The sequence below is a fragment of the Salmo salar genome, chromosome ssa12 (genome assembly GCF_905237065.1).
Source record: "Salmo salar chromosome ssa12, Ssal_v3.1, whole genome shotgun sequence".
Taxonomy (NCBI): domain Eukaryota; kingdom Metazoa; phylum Chordata; class Actinopteri; order Salmoniformes; family Salmonidae; genus Salmo; species Salmo salar.
In genome coordinates, this window is record NC_059453.1 from 81,080,081 (window position 1) to 81,104,641 (window position 24,561).

General features: G+C 43.3%; 1 pseudogene; it reads right to left on the minus strand.

The window, feature by feature from the left end:
• The window catches only part of LOC106565924 (protein SHQ1 homolog), a 53,941-nt pseudogene that overhangs the window by 24,178 nt on the left and 5,202 nt on the right, over window positions 1–24,561 (minus strand).

The window sequence follows — 24,561 nt, forward strand, 5'->3', positions numbered from 1 at the left end:
TCTTACAGAGAGAGCAGAGAGAGAGAGAGCTCAGCTTCCAACTCCAGGGCCAGGACGCAGAGTACAGAGACACAGCTCTTGTCTCCCTGCTCCAAAACTCACGGTTTTACATTTCTCTCCAGCCTGAAGAGCTAGCCTGGGAGGGAGACAGCCTGGGAGGGAGAGAGCCGTGCGACACAATGAATCCTGCACTCGTCTGTTTTACACTCTGATGACAAGTTCAGCCAGTTGATCATGTTGCTGGCGAGCCCAGTGGTGAGGCCTGGATCGGGTCAGACAGACAGGCAGGCAGGCAGGCCCGGGAGGGATGTGCATGGGCACAGCAACACAGCTGCCACAGGGGCACTGCCCCCTAACATCCATCATGGCAAAGTGACAAGAGAGCATAGGCAACACACAGCTGCACATACTGTATAAGATAACTGAAGACTTTAGTGCCAAATTGAAGTAGAGTGACTGCTAAATTTCAGCTAAATGTTAAAAAGCCAAGGGAAAAGGCTCAATTAAAAACATGACAGAGAAATGTGAGTTTAGCTACACTAATTACGGAACATTTCCTGCTCAGTATAGGCTAGTGCGACAGTCAACTCCAGTGGGTCCTTCTGTCAGCTACACGACGGCAGTCGTGCTAAACCCTCTTTACCCATCTCTCCCTGCCTGGCAGCCCATTGGTTGCAGCCACTTAGCAGGCAGCTGGATGAGTTCCTTGAGAATAAGCGTCCGTGCTGCCAGAAGGACCATCTTTTATTTGTTATTTGGGTTGGGTGGTCGAAATTGACCGAAATATATATATAAATACAAAAATAATGGACACAGCCGGCAGCCCATGGCCATGTTTTTTCTATGACCTTTGCACCTTTTCTCTGTTGTCATAATCATCTACACTGAGTGTACAAAACATTAAGAACATCTGCTCTTTTCATTACCTAGACTGACCAGGTAAATCCAGGTGAAATTTATGGTCCCTTATTGATGTCACTTGTTAAATCCACTTCAATCAGTGTAGGGTAGGAGACAGGTTAAAGAAGGATTTTTAAGCCTTGAGACAATTGAGACCTGGATTGTGTGTGCCATTCAGAGGGTGAATGGGCCATTCAGAGGGTGAATGGGCAAGACAACAGATTTAAGTGCCTTTGAATGGGGTATGGTAGTAGGTGCCAGGTGCACTGTTGTGTCAAGAACTGCAACGCTACTGGGTTTTTCATGCTCAACAGTTTACCGTGTGTATCAAGAATGGTCCACCACCCAAAGGACATCCAGCCAACTTGACACAATTGTGGGAAGCATTGGAGTCAACATGGGCCAGCATCCCTGTGGAATGCTTTCTACACCTTGTAGAGTCCATACCCTGACGAATTGAGGCTGTTCTGGCGGCAAAAGGGGGGTGTGGGGGTCCTTAATGTTTTGTACACTCAGTGTATATTGAGCATTTGGCTGGCTAGTGGGCAACGGCCGGACTCACTCCCAAGATGGGGCGGCCCGGTTTTCTGATTGGCTGAGCTGAGGTGGCGCAAATTCACATACAATTTAAACGCGCATCATCAAAGAGTATGAGAACCGCTCTCTCTCTGCCAGTCACTCAGTCAAAACAGACACCTACTTCTTTGCAAAAAGTTCTGGCTCTGCTGGTCCATGTACTTTGTCTGTGAGAAATGACAGATCAGCTGCTGTGGTGCAGTCGAGGTAGGAAGAAAACAGACGGACACACTCACTAACGCACACTGACACAGATAGGCCTAATATTTTGGTTGTATATTGTATGAAATATAGGCTAATTAGGAAAGGGGGATTCGGGTGAACATTTACACACTAGGCTACTTGCAATATAGCCTAACAAGTAGTGAGATTGGCCTTTATAACACATACAGTAGGTAAAGCAATAGCTATCTACTAGACATTTATACAGTGCTTTTTACTAAACACAAATATTTTTTACTTAACACATGTATTACAATAATGGTCTATTCGGGGACTGTCTGTGTATTTTCATTGTTTGATCAATGTTTAATCGCTTCTGAATCTGTCTCTTCAGGGTTTATGAGCTGTAGTAACAAGTGACTTTGGTGTCAGATTACATTACATAGCCACTGCCAATGAAGGCTGGAAAGTCCCTCCTATCTCCAGCTTATTTAATTTGCTGAAAGGTCCATCACTTCTTGGCAGAAAGATATGCATACACGCGCAGAACTGTCAAACTGAGCACAAAGCTGGAAATCCATTCACATAAACTAGTCCCGGCTTCATTCCTTGACAAACACAGAAGGTTGTATACTAAATTCAATAGAAGAAAACAGAGAGCGTGAAGGAGAGAGAGACTGACAGTTCCTTAATGTAGCCAATGACTATCTTATACAGCCAAACCATTAAGGAACTGTCAGTCTCTCTTTCTCCTTCTCTCTCTCTGTTTTCTTCTATTGAATTATATGTAGCCTAATATTTAAACACTAAGTGGGCAGGGGGGAACACTTGATATGCACTAATTTGAAATATGTAGTTAGGCTGTTCTAAGGTATTATATTACCTCAGTGGTCATCTACGAGGCATTTATTCAGTGATTTTGTTCTTTGTCAAATATGTGTTTATTCTTTTACAACTAGGATGGGTAACACTTTAAGAATCCGTAATTAAACATAAGGCATTTATAAATTGTGTGTTCACCATTTATTAATCATTACGCTCACAGTAATAAACCATTTACTAATCATTCGTAAGGTCTTTTTGCAGTCCCTAATCTAAAATGAGTGCTATTTATATTTTATAAATACTTTATAAATGTTTTGAGTGACCAGTGTAATTTCTCACAGAAGCAAACACAGGATGTTAAAGGAAATATATATATACATGTGTGAATAACTAGCTTACTAACATTTACAAACGTGGGAGTAATGATTAATAAATGATGAGCAAATGGTTTGTAATATATAATACTGAGCCAAAATATCAATCAACTGGCAGGTAGGGGGTTGCTGGGCCCAGCACAGGCAGTGTGGTCCCCTGGTCTTCTAGTCCCAGTGATGATAGGCACAGCAGCACAGACATCTGCTGCTGCAGCCATCAAGTATAGTGGATGTAGGGAAAAAACAGAGACCGAGTGAGAGACACACACACACTGACACATTAACCGTTAGGATAGGGGGGGACATGTATGATTGTCACGGGCGTCGTAAGGAGCGGACCAAAATGCAGCGGGTATATTGATCATCTTCTTTATTTTAATAAAGAAAAAACACTTAAACAAAACAAACGACGAAAACAGTCCAGTAAGGTGCACAGACTATACCGGAAACAACCACCCACAAAACACAAGAGAAAACTAACCCAACTAGAAATGGCCTCCAATTAGAGTCAACGACAACCAGCTGCCTCTAATTGGAGGTCCTACCAAAACCCAAACATAGAAATAGAAAAACTAGATTGTCACGGTTGTCGTAGGGTTTAGACCAAGACGCAGCGGGAAAATGTATACTCATATTCTTTTATTAAAGGATAAAGAAGGAAAAACCAAAACAAACACGTATACAAAACACGACAACAAAGAACAGGCCGGTAAGGCACAAAGCTATACACAGCAACAATCTCCCACAAAATCCCATGACAAACACACTCCTAAATATAGGACCTTCAATCAGAGGCAACGATAGACAGCTGCCTCCAACTGAAGGCCCCAACACCAATTAACTAAACATAGAAATACAAATGACTAGACTGAACATAGAACTAAACTAACATAGAATAATAACCAAAACCCTGGACTAATAAATCAAATACCCCTCTACATACATAACCACCCCGAACCATATAAAGCAAATACCCCCTTTACATGAACACATACACAAACACACCCTAAACCACATAAAACAAATACCCCCTGCCACGTCCTGACCAAACTATAAGAACAAATAACCCCTTACTGGTCAGGACGTGACATAGATAAACACATAGAAATAGAAAATGTAGAACATAAACCACAAAACCCCGAAACACACAAAACAAACACCCCCTGCCACGCCCTGACCAAAACTACAATAACAAATAACCCCTTTTACTGGTCAGGACGTGACAATGATAGCCAGGCACTTATATTTGCAATATAAGTAGTTAGGCTTTCATAAGGCATTATGAGCCAATGGTCATCTTTTAGGCATTTATCGAGTCATCTTTCTTCATTCACAACTAGGATGTTGCTGGGCCCAGCAGAGTTAATGTGATCCCCTGGTCTGTGGGAATGGATGCTAGACTTAGCAGAGACAGCTCAGAGGTGAGTGTAGTGGATTTGATGTACTGCCAGTTCCTGAATATGTTGGCTCTATATATAATAGCAATTAACACTTAGTAGTGACAGACGGAGTGACTGACACAGATAGAGTACCAACAGAGGAGAACAAGGAAAAGTAGACAGACAGACAGACAGACAGACAGACAGACAGACAGACAGACAGACAGACAGACAGACAGACAGACAGACAGACAGACAGACAGACAGACAGACAGACAGACAGACAGACAGACACCGCGCGCAGTGAGGCTGAAATGCCAGGGCTGAATTTTTATCCCAGTCTGCCCTGGCAGAGGGCAGTTCAAATATTTACCCCCAGGATAACATTTCCTTCAAGGTCTTAACCTGCCGCTCCCCCAAGACATTAATTAGTTTGTTTTCCTAATATCTACCAAAGTTTGCTTTCACGGCCGTTTAAATTAAGTGCCTCAAATTAGAGCACACATTTTCACTTGCCTTATCCTGACAAATGAATTAGCTGTGCGCAGTAATGCTGGGAGGAAACGTGTGGTGCCCTCTCAGACGTACACCAGCCAGGCTGCATTACTGTAGCTTTACAGTTTATCAACGAGAGCCTTATTACCCACACTCACTCTCTCACTCACCTGATGCTTCTGCACGGAAATAAAGACAATTACAGGCCTGAACAAAATGTTGTTGAATTTGCAGAGGGAAACTCATTCAAATGAAGAGACGCATTTGCTGTTGTTGGCCTGCTTAGACTAATATCATCAGTTAGGCTTGGTTGCATTTTCCAGCACAGAAACAACTGGGTATGTGACTGTTTATTAACAAATGTCTATCGTCAGGAGAGAGAGTGAAACGGTCCATTGTAACAGGTTGTGTGTTTGTTTCTAAAGAATTAAGGTAGATAGTGCAGTCTAGTACAAGGAGGCTTACTTCACAGTGACTAAGTGGGATTCTCTGATTCTCCCAGTCATCTGATCAACTCATCTCCTTACCTAATGAGGTGCGGAAAAATGCTAATCTGGAGCTTAAAATAACCTTTAATTTGCAGACATTGACGAGCGTTCAAATCATCACAAACTGGATAATCTCACTCCACAGACATCCTAAATGTGTTGACACGGCAGAGCCTTCATCTACCTACCCGCGGGGCTTTGATTTAAAGATTACTTTGTGCTGGGAGATATCAAAGTCAACAGTTTGAGTCCGTATGGAACAAAAACACACTTCCTGCTTGGAGAGGTTGAATCAGACAGACAACTCTGTTGGAGAGGTTTCTTTTACACATATGCTATACTGCAGCACAAATGAGAGGCCTTGCTCTAGATACTTTATTCAGTGCACTGTTTTGAGCAGGAAGTATTCTGCTTGTATACGGGCTGCTCTGCTCTGCCTGTGGTGCTATAGTGATGTATGAATTTGGGTGCATGTTAGCTGTAAAGCAGTCTTTCTGTCAGTCTCCAAAGCATTGAACAGACAAGCTGCAGCCCACAGCTACCAGGCAGGCTTTGCCTTCCGACAGAAATGCATTAAACCACATAATTTCCCATCAAAACATTGGTCAGAGTAAAGAGAGTGGTACTAAATCAATGCTTTCAAATTAAGCATAACTATGCTATCACATTAATTGGGGGTAGACGAGGCCATATTGAGGCCTTTATTATTTGGGCATGACACTGAGGCCGCCAATACTGCTCTAACCAGCGTGCACAAACGGGCCACTAAGGTGTGGAGGTGCACGGCAGCCTCATGGCAGGGTTGAATGGTCACAGAGGGCATCATCTAGTCTAGACTCACCTGACTGGAGGATCCGAGCTGCATCCTGCATGGCTGCAGAGACCAGGGCAAAGTGCCTGTAAAGCAGGCAACAACACCCTCCTCCTGAAGGCCACAAGGACCTTCTGCAATGAGCTGTAAGTCTGAAAGAAAACAAACAAAGACATGCTGCATTTTCATCATGGCCAGACACTAGACATTCAAAAAGGGAAACCTTACAAAAGAAGAGTAAGGGACTTCATCTTAAAATGTTTGGCTCAGCAGCCTCTTGCTTTCCTCCTTCCCCCCAGCACTAAGCAGGCTTGCCCACTCCTAATTGCACTCTTTGGTAAACTAACAACTTCCCTTTTATAGAGGGGGAAATAGGCAAGGAACTCTTAAACACCTTCTGCAGCCGCAGCCTTTAATTGTTGGTGGTCCTTAATCACTTTTTCAGCTCAAGGCTTTTTTCTGCATCGGTGGACAAAAGAGCTGAGAGAGAACCCTCTGCTTTCCTTTTTTATTCATCCTCTCTGGCTTGTTAAGACGGTCCCTTTCTCTGAGCGCAATCTCCTTGCATGTCATCAGGGCTCATCCCCTCTCCCTCGGGGCTGTTTAGCAGCCTGGCTGTAAATAAGACTCAGCTGCACACCAACCACCAACCCTGTCTGAATGGTTAGGAGGCTGGTTAACAGCTATGCCAACCCTGTCTGAATGGTTAGGAGGCTTGTTAACAGCTACGCCAACCCTGTCTGAACGGTTAGGAGGCTTGTTAACAGCTACGCCAACCCTGTACGAATGGTTAGGAGGCTTGTTAACAGCTACACCAACCCTGTCTGAATGGTTAGGAGGTTTGTTAACAGCTACGCCAACCCTGTCTGAATGGTTAGGAGGCTTGTTAACAGCTATGCCAACCCTGTCTGAATGGTTAGGAGGCCGGTTAACAGCTACGCCAACCCTGTACGAATGGTTAGGAGGCTTGTTAACAGCTACACCAACCCTGTCTGAATGGTTAGGAGGCTTGTTAACAGCTATGCCAACCCTGTTTGAATGGTTAGGAGGCTTGTTAACAGCTACGCCAACCCTGTCTGAACGGTTAGGAGGCTTGTTAACAGCTACGCCAACCCTATACGAATGGTTAGGAGGCTTGTTAACAGCTACACCAACCCTGTCTGAATGGTTAGGAGGTTTGTTAACAGCTACGCCAACCCTGTACGAATGGTTAGGAGGCTTGTTAACAGCTACGCCAACCCTGTCTGAATGGTTAGGAGGTTTGTTAACAGCTACGCCAACCCTGTCTGAATGGTTAGGAGGCTTGTTAACAGCTACGCCAACCCTGTCTGAATGGTTAGGAGGCTTGTTAACAGCTACGCCAACCCTGTGAATGGTTAGGAGGTTTGTGAACAGCTACGCCAACCCTGTCTGAATGGTTAGGAGGCTTGTTAACAGCTACGCCAACCCTGTCTGAATGGTTAGGAGGCTTGTTAACAGCTACGCCAACCCTGTCTGAATGGTTAGTGTTAGGGTTGAACTGGCTATTTGTATGCATAACTTATATAATATACTATGGAAGCTATGTTACAATGCTAAGTACATAAACTACGAGTAAATCAACTGTTGAAGACAAGAAGAACTACAACCGGCAACAGGAAGTGCGTCACGACGCTGGGATCAGCCTGCACGCCGACGACAGGAGGAGCAAGTTTAAACCACGCTCCTCCTCCCTCGGACAGGCCAGCATTGAGCGGGAAATATCTACATTTTACATTTTACATTTTAGTCATTTAGCAGACGCTCTTATCCAGAGCGACTTACAAATTGGTGCATTCACCTATAATATCCAGTGGAACAACCACTTTACAATAGTGCATCTAAATCTTTTAAGGGGGGGTTAGAAGGATTACTTTATCCTATCCCAGGTATTCCTTGAAGAGGTGGGGTTTCAGGTGTCTCCGGAAGGTGGTGATTGACTCCGCTGTCCTGGCGTCGTGAGGGAGCTTGTTCCACCATTGGGGTGCCAGAGCAGCGAACAGTTTTGACTGGGCTGAGCGGGAACTGTGCTTCCTCAGAGGTAGGGAGGCGAGCAGGCCAGAGGTGGATGAACGGAGTGCCCTTGTTTGGGTGTAGGGCCTGATCAGAGCGTGAAGGTACGGAGGTGCCGTTCCCCTCACAGCTCCGTAGGCAAGCACCATGGTCTTGTAGCGGATGCGAGCTTCGACTGGAAGCCAGTGGAGAGAGCGGAGGAGCGGGGTGACGTGAGAGAACTTGGGAAGGTTGAACACCAGACGGGCTGCGGCGTTCTGGATGAGTTGTAGGGGTTTAATGGCACAGGCAGGGAGCCCAGCCAACAGCGAGTTGCAGTAATCCAGACGGGAGATGACAAGTGCCTGGATTAGGACCTGCGCCGCTTCCTGTGTGAGGCAGGGTCGTACTCTGCGAATGTTGTAGAGCATGAACCTACAGGATCGGGTCACCGCCTTGATGTTGGTGGAGAACGACAGGGTGTTGTCCAGGGTCACGCCAAGGCTCTTAGCACTCTGGGAGGAGGACACAAGGGAGTTGTCAACCGTGATGGCGAGATCATGGAACGGGCAGTCCTTCCCCGGGAGGAAGAGCAGCTCCGTCTTGCCGAGGTTCAGCTTGAGGTGGTGATCCGTCATCCACACTGATATGTCTGCCAGACATGCAGAGATGCGATTCGCCACCTGGTTGTCAGAAGGGGGAAAGGAGAAGATTAATTGTGTGTCATCTGCATAGCAATGATATGAGAGACCATGTGAGGATATGACAGAGCCAAGTGACTTGGTGTATAGCGAGAATAGGAGTGGGCCAAGAACAGAGCCCTGGGGGACACCAGTGGTGAGAGCACGTGGTGCGGAGACAGATTCTCGCCACGCCACCTGGTAGGAGCGACCTGTCAGGTAGGACGCAATCCAAGCGTGCGCGGTGCCGGAGATGCCCAGCTCGGAGAGGGTGGAGAGGAGGATCTCTCAGTATAAAAGAGAGAACAATTGGATGTGTCGCTCTCTTCTCTGTTTTGCCCTGCGAGGTAAAACAGCGAGACCGTATATATACGAACCACACATATACCACGCACGTGTTTGCATTAATTAAAGTACAGCTAAATCAGAAGTTACTATGTGCTGACTATTTTGTTCTGTTACCAGAAACGAACTGTCGCAACATTAACATTAGGAGGCTTGTTAACAGCTAGGCCAACCCTGTGAATGGTTAGGAGGTTTGTTAACAGCTACGCCAACCCTGTCTGAATGGTTAGGAGGCTTGTTAACAGCTACGCTAACCCAGTCTGAATGGTTAGGAGGTTGGTTAACCCTTTACGCCAGTAGGAATTGGCCTATATGGACAGGGATAAACTGAAATGTTTCTTACAGAAGAAATATGAAATGCATAACCATGGTAGCAATTGAAAGAGAACAGTTTGGAGATAATGGGAAATTGTGAGGACACAACAGTTCACCTGCCACAAGACTGAATCCAAAACATAACACTTCATTTTATGTGCACTTCACATTTATTGTAATTTGCCGCATTTGTTGATAACAAAATCTGAAAATACTCTGGATACATTCAGTAACATGATAAGACTATTCCTGAAGAATGTGGAGTAGGTGCAACATAAAATAACAAATTACAGCGTTTAAGTGAGAGGTCTAACTGGTGTCTACAAGTGGCCACACACCTCTTCAAAGTGTGTACAGTTCCTAAGCAATTTCAATGTACTTTTATGACTCAAAGAAGTCTTCAACTATAAAGTTATTTTCAAGCTCTCCTAGCTGTGCCGTTGAGTAACTAGAACAAGCACACTTTTAGTTGGTTAGTTTGGAACACAACTCTGCATCCCCGCCATCACACGATTACTGTTGTCGTTTACACAATCCAAAAACGGTCCATTATTGTTAGGTATGCGTAACTGGCTGTAAGGGAGTCAGGCGCAGGAGAGCAGAAGTTGGGTAGCCAAAGGAGCCTTTTATTTCGGCGAACAAACACACGGCACTAAGAACACTAAACACAATATGGGTTGACATAACCCAGCGCAAACCAGTTTAGCGTGTACATACACGAAACAACAAACAATTCCACACAAAGACATGGGGGGAACAGAGGGTTAAATACACAACACTTAATGAGGGAAATGAGAACCAGGTGTGTAGGAAAACAAGACAAAACAAATGGAAAATGAAAAGTGGATCAACGATGGCTAGAAGACCGGTGACGCCGACCGCCGAACGCCGCCCAAACAAGGAGAGGAACCGACTTCGGTGGAAGTCGTGACAATTATAAATCGCAATCTGGGTCAAGCGGGCATGATTTTAAAGCTTGTTCTATTGCCAGCATGACTAGCTAAGTAATAAAATATTATCTTACAGTGTTAGGCTTTCACAAGGTAATTCAGAGAAACAGATAGTAATTTTGTTGCGCATAGAAAGGAGACATGAGTGCATTCAGGTGTGTGTGCTGGCAAATTTTCGTTACAATAAACAAACCAAGGGTGTGACACCATGTCATCTTGTAACTGTACATCAAACATAGTGTTCAGAAATGTTGACACTCTAAGACATGAGTTTTATGATTTGGAAATGCACATTTGGACTCAGGGGTGTTTAGCTTGCTAGTATGACATCAAAGTCTAATACTTAAAACACATAGTCCTCTTCATTTACAGCCTTTACCTCATTCAGACAAGAAATGTGCATAAGTTGCCCAATTACTGCAGGGATCATACAATTTTTTTCCATGACTTTTAACCAATGCTGGAAGGCTGCTCTCTGATCCCATGTACCATTTCTTGTCATTGTGCAAGGCACTTAACCCCCCACAAAATAGAATAGCTGTTAGGCAACTGTATCAAACACATGTGGTCAACCCTCAGTCTGGAGAGCTACTGGGTGTGCAGGCTTTTGATCAAGCTCTGCTCAAACACATCAGAGCCAGTTTATCAAGGTCCGGTTAAGCAGGTCATTTCGGAAATGTGGTGTTTTAGAAGGGGACTGGAATAAAAGCCTGCACAACCATTAGCTCTCCCGGAGGATGGTTGACCACCCTGATGTATATACAAAATTAAAACCAAACACGTTTTATGCCTTTTTAAATAATTTGCACATTCAATATATTAAAATATCAAATGGCTATGGTATGCTACAAATCTTTTTATTCAGCTGAAGCAACCCCACACATTTTCTTCAGGAAACATACTTTTTTCAAGTTAGTCATACTTATCTTAGCTACAGTAGCTAACTTTAGTGTTTACTTTGCAGGCTGACCAGCATCTATTGAGTTGCAACGTCCCATATAATGGATGCCCAAATAGATTGGAAGTATTTACAAAACAAGTTTTGAAGCTACATAATCCAAAAGAAAGGCTACATCAAATATTTTCCACTGTTCATGATTCAAATTATTATTTTGATTTACATGATTCCATTCACTGCAATTAAACCGAATCTCAACTAATACAATGGCGAAGTGAATCGTTAATTTCGTCAAAAATAATCTGTTAAATTAATCATATGAATAGTTCAAAAAGTAAATCAACTTCGTATGGCCTTATTCGCGATTGTTGGTGGAAAGTTTTTGAGGACATTTCATGACGAAAACATTAATACATGATAACAATAGCTAAACAGTTTAGGGCTGTCCCCGACTAAAAAATGTTTGGTTGACCAAGAGTTGTCTGTTTTTTCGACCAATCGATTGGTTGACATTTTTTAACTTGTATTTTTCCATATACACACACCCTATGTTTGAATAAAATATATGTAGACTTCTGAGCTTGTGTAATGCTTTAAGTACTACAATTAAAAATTAAGACACAAATTACTGAAGGAGCCAGAGATCAATATAGACTAACCAGAAGAAATAAACCTGTTCCCTACCCCACTCTCCTCTGCCTTTACACTCTTGAAGTTGACGGAAATAGGCTACACCAATGGTCTGCAATCTTTTCCATTTGGAGTGTCAAGTTATCGTACAATTTCTACTGATCTGCGTGCCAGTTATGATTTTCATATGCACATTTTCGTGCAACAGTTTAATTTCATGTATAATAAAGTCTTCATATCTACTAAATCAATGGTTAATCAAAATTCTATCTAAATGAAAATGTTACAAATCTAAAAGTAACTTCTATTGCCATTGGCAAAATGTAAAAATAGCCTACATAGCGGCAACAAATAAAAACCTTGCAGCCCGCCAGTAGAAAATGTATTGATTAAAATATATATCCTATAAATCACATAGGCTACGCATGGCCTGTCTGCAAAGAACTTGAAACATTGTATCAACTATTAACTTAGTCTGGCTGAAGCTTGTGCTAGCAAACTTGCAACATTGTCTAAAATATTCTGGGCCCTCAGAGTTTCCTGTGCCAGTGAGCTCCTGACAGACAGACAGAGCTCTAAGCTATTTGAGCAAGGGATAAGAAGTAATCAGATAGGTCTTTTTTATGACGTTTCCACTGGATCAGAGCATGACCTTTTTTTCCCCTTCCCTGCTGAGTGGACTATTGTCATTCTCAATGGATGTAAAAACTGATTTTGTTTACTTGCTGTTTGAGGCGAACGCAAAACTACTTTCAGAAGTTACACAGTGATGGGGAGTTAAGACAATCAGAAAAAGTATCAGATCCACAGATGGCCACATTTATAAGCCTAGATTTGCGCGAGATTGACAGGAGCACTCTAAACAAACGGTAATGAATAAATTGACAACTCCTTAATGGAATGAAATTAACCAAAACTTCTCACAAGTACAGGCTAGGTTGTGCACTCTGCAAAACGTGTCCACTTGTACAACGAGAATGGTAAGACTGTAATAATAATAATATATTGAATGCATTAACAGAAATCACCGTAACCAAACAAACATTGTAGATGATAAATTCTGGTAATTAACGATAAATGTACTACTGGTGATACTGGTGTGCCATCTTCGCGGTCTCCGCAATGGATTAGTCCACTCAGACAGGCATGAATCAGACGTGTCTCATGTGCCATAACATTTTTTTTATATATTTGCCACTGCTGGATCAAAAGAATCTTGGTCGACCAGCAGCCTAACAACCAACCAAACAATCAACCAGTCGACTAAATGGGGTCAGGCCTAAAACAGTTACTAGAGGGTACAAGATACACTGAGTATACAAAACATTAAGAACACCTGCTCTTTTCAGGTGATAGACTGACCAGGTGAATCCAGGTGAAAGCTATGATCCCTTATTGATGTAACTTGTTAAATTCACTTCAAATCAGTGTAATTGAAGTGGAGGAAGCAGGTTAAATAATTATAAATATTTTTAAACCTTGAGACAATGGAGACATTGTGATTGTGTGTCCTTCAGAGGGTGAATGGGCAAGACAAAAGTTTTAAGTGTCTTTGAACAAGGTATGGTAGTAGGTGCCAGGCGCACTGGTTTGTGTCAAGAACAGCAACGCTGTTGGGTTTTTCATGCTCAACAGTTTCCCATGTGTATCAAGAATCGTCCACTACCCAAAGGACATCCAGCCAACTTGACACAACTGTGGGAAGCATTGGTGTCAACATGAACCAGCACCCTCTTGAACACTTTGACACCTTGTAGAGACCATTCCCCAACAAATTCAGGCTGTTCTGAGGGCAAAGGGGAGTTGAAGTCAATATTAGGAAGGTGTTCCTAATGTTTGCTATACTCAGTTTATGATTTGAACTGGCTACCTAGTTAGTCTGTTCTCAATCATATTTTATAGGCTAAGCATACCTGCTGCTGCAATGTCTGACTTTCTCTCCTTGAGCAACAGCTGTCTCGCACACATGCAGGTGATGCGCGCAAACACAGACGTGCTAAAGTGTCATTCCAATCCTGGCTGATATGTAGATTTGTATTTGATTGATCAGATATTTAAAAACTGTGCCTAAAGAAATTACAATAACAGAAATTATTTAATTAATTTCCATTACTTTTCCCAAACTTTTCGGACTATATCATTTTCCAAAACTTTTCCAGACCTGGAAAACACACATTTTTAAATTCCATTACTTTTCCAGGACTTTCATAACCGTAAAAACCCTACAGGAGGGATTGTGGCAACTTCTTGTCGTGCGGTACTCAATTTCAGAACGGCTGTCAGTCAAAACCCATACAGCGCTGTGAAGCACAGAGCCAGAGCTACGAGTGTAAAGGGTTAACGGCTACACCAACCCTGTCTGTCCGGTTAAGAGGCTGTTTAACAGCTAGCAGATGGAGGGGGGGGGGTGAGAGTTAGACGGGACGGAGGACAAGAATAAAAGGGAAAGACAAAGAAAGGGAAACAGTGAAAAGATTGAGAGAAATGGAGAAAAGAGAGATAGAAAGGGAAGGGATAGTTAAATACATAGAGAAACTGGAAAATAGAGAGAGCAATACTAAGGGAGGGGATAGTTAAATAGAGAAATGGGAAAAGAGAGAGAGATCTAGAAAGGGAGGGGATAGTTAAATAGAGAGACGGGAAAAGAGACTTGGTAAAGTAGAGGGTTCGAGAGAGAGAATGAGGAAGAGAGTGGATGAGAGAGAGTGAGTGACAGAGCGGCTGAGAGACAGAGTGGATGAGCGACAGAGTGGATGAGAGATGGGGTCCCGTCAGTCTCTCCCAGGCAGACAGCTCTACTGATGAGGGCTTTCAGGCAGCTGCAGGATGTCATTAGTTTACCACTTCCTCCATTATCACCATTATGGCCAAACTGCTATCTCTCAGGCGTCCGATTACCAGCCCTCACTGTCAGGTTCACAGGGAAAGGTTTAAGATAAGCCGCACACACACGTCCTTCTTCGTCCTCTGGTGCCTTCACACACACACGCCATTGATCAGGGAGCAGACGGCCACCTCGCACCCCACTCGTCTGTTTGCCAGTTGGGGAAACACACCTGAGCTTGTTCACAGCCCCGGGGCACACCCTAATACTCCTATTGTACCTACACTCTGATGCACTCAAGCCACACATGCACACACACACTGGTCTAAGAGGAACCAATCTGTCATCATATCTTTAACCTGGCCGCCTCTTCTTCTCCTAAAACAATGCGCTACCAGTGTACCAGTAGGAGATGACAATCAGTGGATATATACAGTGCCTTCGGAAAGTACTCAGACTCCTTGACTTTTTTCACATTTTGTTACGTTATAGCCGTATTCTAAAATGGATTACATTTTTTAAAAACTCAGCAATCCACACACAATGCACCATAATGACAAAACAAAAACAGGTTTTTAGAAATTTTAGCAAATGTATTCAAAATAAAACACTGATATACCTTATTTACATAATTCTTCAGGGTAGGGTCTATTTTTCTCCACTTCCTGTCTGACTGACATGCCCAATAATTGGTACCATTGGATAGAAAACACTTTGAAGTTTGTAGAAATGTTAAAATAATGTATGAGACTATAACACAATTGATATGGTAGGAGAAAATCCAAAGAAAAACCAACCAGAATTATTTTTATTTTCTTTGAGAGCCCATTCCCTTACAATGGAAAGCTATGGGGCATATGCAATTCAAGCTCCCAGATTGCAATTCCTATGGCGTCCACTAGATGTCAACAGTCTTTGTTCAAGGTTTCAGACTTGTTTATTCCCAAACGAGGAAGAATTTTGAGTTTTAGTACTGGGAGTCAGAGATGGAAATCAGTCTGTGTGCGCATGACGAAGAGGACACGCACCTGCTAATTTTACTTTCCTATTGAACATACTTCTTTCCATATGAAATATTATAGTTTAATTACATTTTAGGGTACCTGAGGATTCAAGTTTAAGAGTAGCTTTTTGGATTCCTTTCTCTGCATGTTGAACGAGTGGATTACTCAAATCGATGGCGCCAACTAAACAGACTTTTTGTGATATAAAGAAGGATTTTATCTAACAAACCGACCATGCATGTTGTAGCTGGGACCCGTTGGATTGCAAATCAGAGGAAGATTTTCAAAAAGTAAGTTAATATTATTTATTTTTTTAACCCCCTTTTTCTCCCCAATTTCATGGTATCCAATTGTTAGTAGTTACTGTCTTGTCTCATTGCTGCAACTCCCATACGGACTCGGGAGAGGCGAAGGTTGAGAGCCATGCGTCCTCCGAAACACAACCCAACCAAGCCGCACTGCTTCTTAACACAGCGCGCATCCAACTCGGAAGCCAGCCGCACCAATCTGTTGGCGGAAACACCGGAAAGCTAGCGACCTGGTCAGCGTGCACTGCGCCCAGCCCGCCACAGGAGTCACTAGTGCGCGATGAGACAAGGATATCCCTGCCGACCAAACCCTCCCTAACCCGGACGACGCTAGGCCAATTGTGCACCGCCCTATGGGCCTCCCGGTCGCGGCCGGCTGCGACAGAGCCTGGGCTCGAACCCAGAGTATCTGGTGGCACAGCTAGTACTGCGATGCAGTGCCTTAGACCACTGCACCACCCGGGAGGCAAGTAAGTGAATATTTAATCGCTATTTGTGATTTTATGAAGCCTGTGCTGGTCGAAAAATATTTTGATGTGGGACGCCATCCTCAAACAATCGCATGGCATGCTTTAGCTGTAAAGCCTATTGTAAATCGGACAATGCAGTTAGATTAACAAGAATTTAAGCTTCTTAAGACACTTGTATGTACCTAGATGTTTAATATCCATAATTTTTATGATTATTTATTTGAATTGCGCGCCTTCCAATTTCACCAGAAGTTGTCGACAGGTGTCGTTTGGAACCACCAAGTTTGGAACCAGTTTGGAACCACCAAGACTCTTCCTAGAGCTGGCGGCCGGCCAAACTGAGCAATTGGGGGAGAAGGGCCTTGGTCAGGGAGGTGAGCAAGAACCTGATGATCACTCTGACAGAGCTTCAGAGCTCCTCTGTGGAGATGGGAGAACCTTCCAGAAGGACAACCATCTCTGCAGCACTCCACAAATCAGGTCTTTATGGTAGAGTGGCCAGACGGAAGACACTGCTCAGTAAAAGGCACATGACAGCCCACTTGGAGTTTGCCAAAATGCACCTAAAGACTCTCAGACCATGAGAAACAAGATTCTCTGGTCTGATGAAACCAAGATTGAACTTTTTGGCCTGAATGCCAAGCGTCACGTCTGGAGGAAACCTGGCACCATCCCTACGGTGAAGCACAGTGGTGGCAGCATCATGCTGTGGGGATGTTTTTCAGCGGCAGGGACTGGGAGACTAGTCAGGATCGAGGCAAAGATGAACGGAGCAAAGAACAGAGAGATCCTTGATGAAAACCTGCTCCAGAGCGCTCAGGACCTCAGACTGGGGCAAAGATTCACATTCAAACAGGACAACGACCCTAAGTACACAGCCAAGACAACGCAGGTGTGGCTTTGGGACAAGTCTCTGAATGTCCCTTTGCAGAGTTCATTTTTCCAAGGTAATGTACAGAACAGAGGTGTTTGTCCCGCTTATACCACAGTTGCCAAAGAAAGCAATATGAAATCAGAAATTTACTGGTAGAAATACTTTTTTGTTTGTTCATACTTTCTAATCTTCATACTTCATAAATTCATACTTTCTAATCTTTTGGTTGCTAGAGACACGACCCAGTCGTTCGTTCGATTATGTCTCTGCAAAAACAAATCAATGCTAGTTAGCTAAGTTTTTCCTTTTTGGACCTGCCGTTTACAATGTATCCAATTTCAGTTTGTGCGGTTGTTGGTTTATCTTTCTGTAACTTTGTAGCTGGTATGGTCTGCATGTGTAGGTGCATATTATTGCAAGGTGTCCCGATATCTTTTCCAAATGCCCCATTATCTGGTTTTAATGTCCATTCTAGAATGCCCTTATAGCCAATCAGAAACAAGTATTAAACAATGCTGTAGTATAATCAATGATAATTACGGACTGCCCCCCTAATACTTACCTCAAGCCAGCAGAGAGTGCCACTGAGTTTTCCGATGGTCCACGGTGATTCAACCTACAGTCATACATTGAGAGATCAGAGGTCAATGTCTTCAGAGAATCAAGGTGTCAAACACACAACATGTGTCTACAATAAGCAAGGACGCTATGATACCAAGAACAGGCAGGTCCAGGTCACACACTCTTAAACACTCAGTCTCCAGTGTCCATTATAGATACTTTATTTTAGATGAACACAATCTCTGGAAAAGTCTACTTTGTTCCAGAATCTCTATGGAGTATCTGGCCATAACACCCCAGATGTTAATAGAGCGTTCATAGATGACTTCACAGGTAGCTGTCTAAAGTATGTGTTCATGGCAGTACTAAGAATTACAGCTCTGGGTCTGACCCAATTCTGTACAGTACCAGTCAAAAGTTTGGACACACCAACTCATTCAAGGGTTTTTCCTTCTTTATTTTTTTACTATTTTCTACATTGTAGAATAATAGTGAAGACAACAAAACTATGAAATAACACATATGGAATCATGTTGTAACCAAAAAAGTATTAAACAAATCTAAATATATTTTAGATTCTTCAAAGTAGCCACCATCATATATTTTGATACATTGAATGTTAATATTGTGAACCTATGTTATACATTTTTTACCTCCTGTTTCCTCCTGCCCCTATATATAGGACCTTCCACCCCCACCTGTGATATGGATGCCTGATGAAGACCTAAAGGTTGAAATGTTATGTCATGACGTGGCCCTCTTTGGGTATAGCGAGTGCCTTCCCCCGCTCTCCCTCTTACACCCAGGTTCTGTTATCTCAGGTCGTAAATTCCTGGAGGAGACTCTCTCCCTCATGCAGTATAGAGAGAGGGTTCACAGTAGAACAAAGGAACTTCTACCTCACAGAACTTGAGAACTGAACAATATCCATGTTTTGGAGAATGTGTAAACGGTCGGTGGAGAATCCAGCTATGACCGGTCCATTTTGTCTAATATTTGTGACCTCATGAGAGACAATACAGCCACATTACCATAACTCTGTTTATACAAGAGTCTCCGTCATGAAATGTGCATCTAATTATTTTATAAAATGAATGAGTAAAGATGAAACTATTTGTGAAATTATGTAATGTGATTTTAAACTGTTTAATGAAAGAGAATCCAATTCCCTTTCAAATTTAACTAAGTCATTGGCCCGCCCCATGAGCACAGACATTGATCTGGTGTCATGAGACAGCCCTTTTCTGCTGTTCCGAATATAAACCCCATCTGGAGAAGCCCACTGCAGACCAAGCGTACCTCGATTACCGAGAGGGCTAAGGTTTGAGTAGAGACCATGCATTCCTCGGTTGTTGAATTCCTAACCAAACCACGTGGAACATTGGCTACACTGGTGGAAATGGTTCAACTCTGAGACTATCGATACCGACAGAATAAGAGCAAATCTTCGATACTAATTACTAGTTTGCAGCTAGAATTTATGTCGACTGAATGCGAAGACCGACAACCGCCGAAACCACTATTCTATAAGAACATTTCTGAATGGGACTCTGAAGTATCCATTCTAACAAGGAAAGACTTCATGGGAGAGAGAGAGAGAAGTTCAGATTAACTTTCCAACAGAAAGACGGACGATTCCAACAGAGATCATGACGACACACTGAGCGTAAATATATATATTGATTGCAATTATTCCCGAATGAGTGTGCTTTCATGTGCAAAGGGTTAGTATTTCAATTGTTATAATTATCAACTGTGTAGTGTCTTTTGTCTTTCGCGCCCTTCTCAGTCCCTTTGTCTACCATACCGGTTTAGCCCACTAGGGCACATCCCCTATCATTTCCTTGTAACCATATCTACTTTGTTTGTTTGTTTATGCATTTCTGTGATTATTTAGTTAGTTAGTAAATAAACGATTAGGACAATTGATGTATGGATGATTCATAGTGAAGGCTGGGTTCGTGCAGATAACCAACAATTTATGATGTTTGGAATGAGACTAACGTGAGGTAAAGAATAATTCATTAATTAGAAAACTAATTGATCAGATATTAAAATATCTGAAAAGTTATATTAGGAAAATTATAACTTTGTAATCTGAAGATTTTTCTTGGTGCCCCGACTTCCTAGTTAATTACATTTACATGATTAGTTTAATCACGTAATAATAATTACAGAGAATTGATTTGATAAAATAACAGTCTTCACTTTAATGATGCCAAAGACACAACAGTTAATATAAATACATATCACCTGGGAGCATGAGCAGCAGTGTGCAGAATTTCCTTTCTGTTTTCCTAACCAGACAATCTCTCATAGTAGACCTTTACTCTCTTATGTCTACCTCCATCTGTGCCGCAAAGGACTGTAGTAGGGGTTAGTGACATTAAGACAACATTGAGCTCTCAAAATCCCTACAGGATATTGGTGTAAGCCCATGTTAAAGCTTTGACATGGTGGAGGATGAAGAGATTTGCCACTCAAGTCCAACTGCAATGTGACAATCTCTTGTCGGTCGTTGACTCACATTGTGCTCTCCCTCTGTAGTGCGCACTTCGTAGCAATATGCTAGGATGATGTCCACCAAGCTGAGCCACACCTGGACACAGGCCTTCTTGTCCAGGAAGTAGGAACGGTTGGTGAACTTCCTCAGTTGCTCTTTCTCATCATCAGTGAAGGACACTGCTGCAAAACAACAGTCCACACTTACACTCACTGGGTTTTACAAAGGCCTAATCATCCTGACCTGTTTTACAAATGCATTCATTTGGAAGCCCATGTCCTGTAGTGTGGGAGGAGAACACTACTATGTTGTCAGTTCATTTGGAGAGAATCAAGTCCCTAATGAGTTTCTTCCTCAGTAACTGATCAAGATACCCTTCGACCCAAATTATATTGGTAAAGTTTTATCTGCAACTTTCAGTGCTGAAAACCAAGCTGAAAATCTGCAAGAACAGACTCAAGTCAGCACTTTCTCTGCAGCTTATGGAACAGCTGAAAGCAATCCTTCCCTTTGCCTGTTGTGTGGGGTGCAAGTGGGGAGGGGGGACAGCCCCTATGTTGAGCCCCTGATGTGAGAGGGGCGCTGGGTGTGTGGGCTAGCGCGCAGGCACGCAGAGACCCACACACCGCAGCAGCAGTTTCAAATGATCCTCTTGGCTGCACTGGGCTCTTGGCTCTGCTGGGAACTGGATTCCTGCTGCATTACGTCAGGGCTTAGATCCCTGCAGACGGTACCGGAGTCCCTCGCCAGTGCAGCTGCAGCATCCCAGCCTGGCCAAGCAGAGCACACGCACCTCCCCCCCACCACACCTCCCCTACCGCCCGGGAGATCAGCCAGGACCCTGGGGAGAAACTCTGTGCCCCACTAACCCACATCCAGCTGTCTGCCTCTGTGTAGAAAACACACACTGACCTGGTCCATTTAAATGATCAGGGAAAAGGATACGGCTGCTGGCAAACAGGTTCCTTTGTCTATTTATTAGAACAGCATTAATACAGTCCAACATATATCAAGATGCAATAAAAAGTGTATACATGCACATTGTCATTCAGTGATATCTAGCCTAAGACTTAAGAGGGCATCAGCAGCTATAACTCCTGTTTTTTTCCCCACATGTAACTGAACTAAAGAGTTACGTATTTAAAACAGGATGAATGTGGGATTACTGCTGACCATTAAACTGTCAAATCACAAGCTAACTAGGCCTACATAATGCAGCCGCAGCGCTCCATCCATCCAAGAGACATAATATGTCCCATTAGATCTTCCATCCAATTGTATCCAATCTCCACGGCACTCACTAATCTCAACCTTGATCCTAGCCAATCAAGTGTGAGGGGGGAGGGAGGGTGGGGTAAGATGAATGGAAATGAATTTGTGACATAGTTCCTCCAGTCTTCTGAGCAGTTTGCCCCATGGCATGGCCCTAGCCCGAGCTTCTGACGTATGACTTTGGTAGTTCAGAATAATGTGGGGCACACAGGGTCCTCAGAAACTTTAATAAAGCTTATGTTGATTGCCTTATATTCAAACATCATGCCTTGAAATGTAACTGAAAACACAATTGTTTGAGATTTTCATTTTCTGCAGTGAACCTGCGAGTCAATGCAATGAATATAGTGATGAATCACTAAACCAGCCATAAGAAGTGCTGCAGGTCGAGACAGGGCTGTCATGTCCGATCAGCCCTGGCCACTCAGGTCATTTGGACACAGTGGACAGCTGTGGCCTGTCAGTGCTCTGGCCTCGACACAGGGGAGAGAGAGGGGGCACACAGGCCCAGGGTGGGGGTTTCTACTTCATTAGCACTAGTGCCTACACCCATCTGTCAGCTGACAAATACAGGTAACTGTCTCATTACTCAAATGAGGCATTCAAAGCGTAATGAAAACAGGTGCTTCCACACAGGTGTGGTTCCTGAGTTAATTAAGCAATTAACATCCCATCAGGCTTAGGGTCATGTTTAAAAAATTATTTTGGGCATTATTTTGGCTACCATGGCTATGGCCCAATAGGAAGACAATGCCCCCATCCACAGGGCAGGAGTGGTCCCTGAATGGTTTGATGAGCATGAAAACAATGTAAACCATATGCTATTGCTGTCTCAGTCACCAGATCTCAACCCAACTGAACACTTTTGGGAGATTCTGGAGGTTCGCCTGAGACAGAGTTTTCCACCACAATCAACAAAACAACAAACGATGGAATTTCTCATGGAAGATGCCGAGGTGCATCGAAGCTGTTCTGGCTCGTTGTGGCCCAACGCCCTATTAAGACACTGTGTTGGTGCTTCCTTTATTTTGGCAGTTACCTGTATATCTTTGTCTTAGGGGAGGTGAGGGAGGGAAAAAAGCTGAAGAAGGTCAACATGTGAAAGCATAAGAAGTTAGCCTTCCCACATGACATGTGATCAAACATTTAAAATCCTAAGCATGCTATCAAGATTTTACTGCAAACAGCAACATTTGCTGACCAACACTCTACTCGACAGGCAGGGGAAGGCTGAGTGCTCTATCTCAGAAAGCAGAATGAGAAGAGGGAGTCCACAGAGCTGCAGGGAAATGTAATGTTCTTTAGAGGGCTGGATTCCTCCTGCTTGCCTGCCGCTAATGGGCTGTGTATCAGTGCTGCGTAGCATTGACTGATGGCTGTTGGTCATTATGTGATCTCTCCAGAGCTAGGCAGACAGGGATCCTGGCACTCTCAACCCAACGCACCCTCCTGTCATAATGCTATCTGTTTTTATCTAAATCCTTTCCCGAGTGTACCGTACGACATCCTGCACTGACTTAAGCTGTGGCTACTGGCCATGTGTTTGTTGAGGCGGTGGGAGCAGAGGAATAAGTAGGCTGTTAGGTGAGCTGGATGGCACAACTGAATTGTCTCACAGTGGAGCAGTGAGGCTCCATACACCCTTATCGCTCTCATCTGAGAAAGAAGAGAAAACAAACAAACCTGGGGGCCTAGCCAACCAGCCAGCCCTGGATCACACCTTTTAAATGACTCATCAATTTCATATGTCATGGACTGACAGAGAAAGAATAAAGAGAAAGAGGATTTGTGGGAGAGTGAGGCAATGGAGATATATACTATTTGCAAGATTCCCACTCGACCTATGTCACAACTCTCCTTCCCTGGCAATAGATAGGAGTCTGGATAGTGGGATGGCTGGGAAGAAAAGGGCAAATGTGTTGAAATATACATTTTAAGGAAAGCTCTAACAGTTGAGAACTGAAATGAGGATCTATTCTAGAGAGAATACATTCTAAAAACAACGGCAACCAAATGAACCAATACAACAGGGACACATTTCCAAATTACCTTTAAAGAACCAACTCTGTAGTCTTAATGTCAATCTCATCATCAATCCAGTGAAATGTTATCACCTACTGTGAAAGCACAACCTCACAACTAACAGTACCCAGAAAAACTATTTAGAATACTGAATATACAATGTTTAGTACAAACAGTACTAATTGCGTATACATTAACATACTTTATCAAGTCAAGTTCCTTCTTTGTTGTCTGTATTTTTACACCACCTGCTGGTGGGAATCTTACTTTGTCTGAGCTGAGCTACAACTATAGGTTACTATATTAATTACAGCATACCACAGATATAAGATCAAATGAAGGTAAAGTGTTGGCACCTGATTTGGGGATGAACTATCCCTTTACATGTAGTGCTTTTTGAGGAGAGAGAAAGGATGAGCTCACCTGCCTCTCCCTGCAGGGTGGAGTCTGTGCTCAGACCAGACCACCATGGGCAGAACTTCAGCTGACCCTGGATCATTTCGTCTTCAAACAGGTCAGCACTACAGAGACAAACAGGTCGGTGTCATGACAGATTATAATGTAATAAAACGTATATAATCCGTGCAGTAGTTAAATGTCATATAATTACTAAATTATGGGGTCCTATTCTTTGGATAACTCACAGGTAGGTAATGGTCATGGCAGAATATGGACGTCTCGGCGTCTAGCCTTTCCCGTCTCCTCTCTGACGCTGTGGTCCTATCTGGGTTTCGGACATCGATGACATCACTCAACTCCTCCTGATTGGACAATCCTCCATTAGATTTTCACATGATGTACTTGATGTAATGTTTTCCTGCTTATATGATCAGGAATAACTCCTGGCCTTTCTTATGTGAACTATAACAATCACATTCTAAACCT